Raw genomic sequence first — 5,000 nt, 5'->3', positions numbered from 1 at the left:
AAGCGTTTACTGTGAAAAAATTGCAGTGTTCAAAGCAGGCCCGGTCACCTGAATACCGCAGCTAGGAATAATGGAATAGGACTCCGGTTCTATTTTGTGGGTTTTCTTTCTGAATTGGGGCCATGATTAAGTGTTGAGGTTCCGGGGGAGTATAGTTGCAAAGCTGAAACTTAAAGGGAATTGGCGGAAGGGCACCACCAGGAGTGGAGCCTGCGGCTTAATTTGACTCAACACGGGAAACCTCACTCGGCCCGGACAAGGAAAGGATTGACAGATTGATAGCTCTTTCTCGATTCTGTGGGTGGTGGTGCATGGCCGTTCTTAGTTGGTGGAGCGATTTGTCTGGTTAATTCCGACAACGAGCGAGACTCAGGCATGCTAACTAGTTACGCGGCCCCGTGCGGTCGGTGTCCAACTTCTTAGAGGGACAAGTGGCGTTCAGCCACACGAGATTGAGCAATAACAGGTCTGTGATGCCCTTAGATGTACGGGGGCTGCACAGCGCCACACTGAGTGGATCAGCGTGTGTCTACCCTTCGCCGAGAGGCGTGGGTAACCCGCTGAACCCCACTCGTGATAGGGATTGGGGATTGCAATTATTTCCCATGAACGAGGAATTCCCAGTAAACGTGGGTCATAAGCTCGCATTGATTAAGTCCCTGCCCTTTGTACACACCGCCTGTCGCTACTACCGGTTGGATGGTTTAGTGAGGTCCTCGGATCGGCCCCACCGGAGTCGGTCACGGCCCTGGCGGAGCGCTGAGAAGACAATCAAACTTGACTATCTAGATGAAGTAAAAGTTGTAACAAGGTTTCCGTGAGGTGAACCTGCGGAAGGATCATTAACGGTTTGCCCTCCTCCGAGGCAAGCTCGGCGTCCGTGGGCCTTACTGGTGATCCCCCTGTCCGCACCGATGTCCCCCATCTTCTGGGTGGGCGCTGGGACGGATATGGGACGGCGAGGGGGGCACGGGCGTCTTGTTCCAACCAACCCTCTTTTGTCTGGATCAATGTCCGACCGGAGACCTCCGACCGGAGACCTCCGTCCCCGGGCCTGGACCAAAACCTTGGAACCTCGACCCAAGTGCGGTGCGGCGGCCTCGCCCTGGCCGTCCTCCGTGTGCCTCCAGGTACCCAACTCTCCTCCCTCCTATGGAGGGTGGCGGGGGGATTAACGTCTCCACCATTCGTTCTGGACCTCTGGGCACAGAATGGTGGGGAGCACCCAGAGGTTCTGTTATTCCCTCTTTAAATCCCATTTGTCTTTGAAACCGTGGCCTCCAAACAAAAAACACAAAATGTGACAAAAACTCTTAGCCGTGGAACATCACTCGGCTCATGCGTCGATGAAGAACGTAGCTAGCTGCGAGAACTAATGTGAATTGCAGGAGACATTGATCATCCATACTTCGAACGCACATTGTGGCCCCGGGTTCCTCCCGGCTACGCCTGTCTGGAGGGTCACTTTGATCGGAAACGTTTGCGTTTCCACGGCTGGGGGCTGTCACAGGGCGACGCCGGTTGCCTTCGTCCCCCTAAGTGCAGACTTGTGTTCGGGATGCCCGGTGTGGTGCTCGAGCCTGTTGTCTGGCCTGCATGAGTCGGGCACGGCTCCCAGTGGACTAGTCGTCTCTCCGTGCTATCCGCGCTTAGTCTGGCGGTGTCGCTCTCGTGGGGGATTTTGGGGTGCCATCGGGGTGTCGTGCGGCGTTGACAGACTCTCCTACTCCGCCTCGGGGTACACGAGCACTTAACCAGAGACCGTGAGCCTCTGGCCACAGTCCCCCCTGTCCGGCACGACGCTTTCCGCTCACGCTGGTGCGCTGGACCGGGTACGGGATTGCGGGCCAGAGCCACATTGCCACATTGCTCCCAGCTCCTTCCGGAGACTACGACCTCAAATTATACGAGACAACTCACTGAATTTAAGCATATTACTAAGCGGGAGGAAAAGAAACTAACCAGGATTCCCTCAGTAGCGGCGAGTGAAGAGCCCTTCGCCGAATCCCCATCCGACGGGCGGATTGGGGAAATGTGGCATATGGAAGACCGCTTGCCCGGTGTCGCTCGGGGGCCTGAGTCCTTCTGATCGAGGCTCAGCCCATGGACGGTGTTAGGCCGGTAACGGCCCCCGTCGCGCCGGTGTCTGTTCTTCACGGAGTCGGTTTGTTAGGGAATGCAGCCAAAAGCGGGTGGTAAACTCCATCTAAGGCTAAATACCGGCATGAGACCGATAGTCGACAAGTACCTTAAGGGAAAGTTCCTGTGCAGCCATGCTAAGTGCTAGCATGTCCAAATCAACACAGTTTTACTCCATAAAGAGCTGGCAACAACATACTCAACAACCAGGGCTCTAACTGAAAGCTGAAAAATTGCTATTTTTCTGGTTCAGGTTTGAGGCCAAAAGTGCATCCAAGCCACCCAGTTGGGAGTGGACATTTGGGCACACTTTTGCCATTACGGAAGGACACTTGGGAACAGCCAGTCCCCCTATTAAAAAACAGGGCAAATGTTCTGTTTTAAATATGGGAAAGAGCACTGTAAGGGAAGCCCCTTTTTACTAGGGTTTTTGTGTGTTACAAAATGTCTTTCCCAAATGGCAAAAGTGTTCCCGATTGTTTTTCCCAAGTCGCAAAAGTGTTCCCAAATGTCCTAAATCAGTTTCCCTAATTAATTAATTGATTCCCTTACTTTTTCTAATTAACGACAGTTTGTCCATATATTGACTTAGTTTCTATAATTAATGAGTTAGTTTCACTAAATAATGAGTTAGTTTCACTAAATAATGACTTGGTTTCACTAAATAATGACTTAATTTCTCTAAAGAAAGTGTTGATAGTCAAAACTAGGACATTTGGCATGTTTTTAATAGGGTGGTTGAGTGATTGCAATTGTCCTTCCCAAATGGCAAAAGTGTTCCCAATAGGCTATCAGGGGCATGAAAATGTGAGAAAAAAAATTTAAATTTTTCGACGAGAGAAGGGGACAGCAGTTAGAGGTCAACTGCTTCTGCATTTCCCCTTCTCTGGTCAAAAAACTCAAAAAGTTTTTGACCCAACCCAGGCCATTTGGCATGTTTGCATGTTATCCTAGGCTTAGAGCTACTTACTGGGCCTCGGCGGTGAGACTGAGGTCCCTCGTGGTCAACGCCCAGCCATAGAAGCAATAAGTGTTCCAAATTGTCCTTCCAAAATGGCAAAAGTGTCCCCAAATGGCCTACATTCCTATTAGTTTCCCTAATTAATAAATTGATTCCCTTACTTTTTCTAATTAAGGACACTTTTTCTAATTAATGACAGTTTCTCTAAATAATGACTTAGTTTCTCTAAATAACGAGTTAGTTTCCCTAAATAATGATGTAATTTTTCTAAATAAAGTGTTGAAAGCCCAAACCAGGACATTTGGCCTGTTTTTGATATGGTGGTTGAATGATCCCAATTTTTCTTCCCAAATGGCAAAAGTGTTCCCAATTGTCCTTCAAAAATGGCAAAGTTTCCAAATTGTCCTTCCCACATTGCAAGTGTTCCCAAATGGCCTACATTCCTATTAGTTTCCCTAATTAATTAATTGATTCCCTTACTTTTTCTAATTAATGACTTAGTTTCTCTAAATAATGACTTAGTTTCTCTAATTGAAGTGTTGAAAGCCCAACCCAGGACGTTTGGCCTTTTTAATATGGTGGTTGAGTGATCCCAATTTTCCTTCCCAAATGGCAAAAGAATTCCCAATTGTCGTTCAAATGGCAAAAAGTGTTCCCAGTTGTCCTTCCCAAATTGCAAAATTGTTCCCAATTGTCCTTCCCAAATAGAAGAATTGTTCCCATGTGTCCAAAAATAAAAAGACCCAAAGGTCAGATGACATTTGGGAACACTCTTGCCATTTGGGGGACACTTAGAAACAGTAAAGTCCCCGATTAAAAAACAGGCCAAATGTCCCATGTTTAAGTGAAGTAAGAGCAAGCCCAACCCAGGACATTTGGCCTGTGAGTGAGTTAGTTTCACTAAATAATGACTTAATTTCTCTAAATAAAGTGTTGATAGTCAAAACTAGGACATTTGGCCTGTTTTTAGTAGGGTGGTTGAGTGATTGCAATTGCCATTACCAAATGGCAAAAGTTTTCTAAATTGTCCTTCCCAAATGGCTTACGTATTCCCGATTGTCCTTCCCAATTTACAAGTGTTCCCAAATGTCCTAAATCAGTTTCCCTAATTAATTAATTGATTCCCTTACTTTTTCTAATTAACGACAGTTTGTCCATATATTGACTTAGTTTCTATAATTAATGAGTTAATTTCACTAAATAATGAGTTAGTTTCACTAAATAATGACTTGGTTTCACTAAATAAAGACTTAATTTCTCTAAAGAAAGTGTTGATAGTCAAAACTAGGACATTTGGCATGTTTTTAATAGGGTGGTTGAGTGATTGCAATTGTCCTTCCCAAATGGCAAAAGTGTTCCCAATAGGCTATCAGGGGCATGAAAATGTGAGAAAAAAAATTTAAATTTTTCGACGAGAGAAGGGGTCAATTGACAATTGACAAAAAAGTCAATTGTTCTTCCCAAATGGACAAATTGTTCCCAATTGTCCTTCCCAAATAGAAGAATTGTTCCCAAGTGTCCAAAATAAAAAAGACCCAAAGGGCAGAGGACATTTGGGGAACACTTTTGCCATTTATGGGGGACACTTGGGAACAGTAAAGTCCCCGATTAAAAAACAGGCCAAATATCCCATGTTTAAGTAAAGTAAGAGCAAGCCCAACCCAGGACATTTGGCCTGTTTTTAATAGGGGGTTGACTGATCACAAATGTCCTTCCCAAATGGACAAAGTGTTCCAAATTGTCCTTCCCAAATAGAAGAATTGTTCCCATGTGTCCAAAAATAAAAAGACCCAAAGGTCAGATGACATTTGGGAACACTCTTGCCATTCGGGATGTTTAGACTCCATCGGGGCTCTGCGTACATTTGGCATGCATTTCAATGGAGCAATTGTCCTCTCGA

General features: G+C 46.1%; 1 non-coding gene and 2 pseudogenes across 1 annotated transcript; all 3 read left to right on the top strand.

The window, feature by feature from the left end:
• Positions 1-845, top strand: part of LOC144514164 (18S ribosomal RNA) — a 1,610-nt pseudogene extending 765 nt beyond the window's left edge.
• A 463-nt stretch (positions 846-1,308) lies between these two features.
• LOC144514163 (5.8S ribosomal RNA) lies at positions 1,309-1,464 on the top strand. Its single transcript, XR_013501272.1, has one exon. It is a non-coding gene; the product is annotated as a 5.8S ribosomal RNA (ribosomal RNA).
• A 428-nt stretch (positions 1,465-1,892) lies between these two features.
• Positions 1,893-5,000, top strand: part of LOC144514162 (28S ribosomal RNA) — a 5,508-nt pseudogene continuing 2,400 nt past the window's right edge.

This window comes from Sander vitreus, unplaced genomic scaffold (genome assembly GCF_031162955.1).
Source record: "Sander vitreus isolate 19-12246 unplaced genomic scaffold, sanVit1 ctg475_0, whole genome shotgun sequence".
NCBI lineage: Eukaryota > Metazoa > Chordata > Actinopteri > Perciformes > Percidae > Sander > Sander vitreus.
This window is presented reverse-complemented; position numbering and strand designations above follow the sequence as displayed.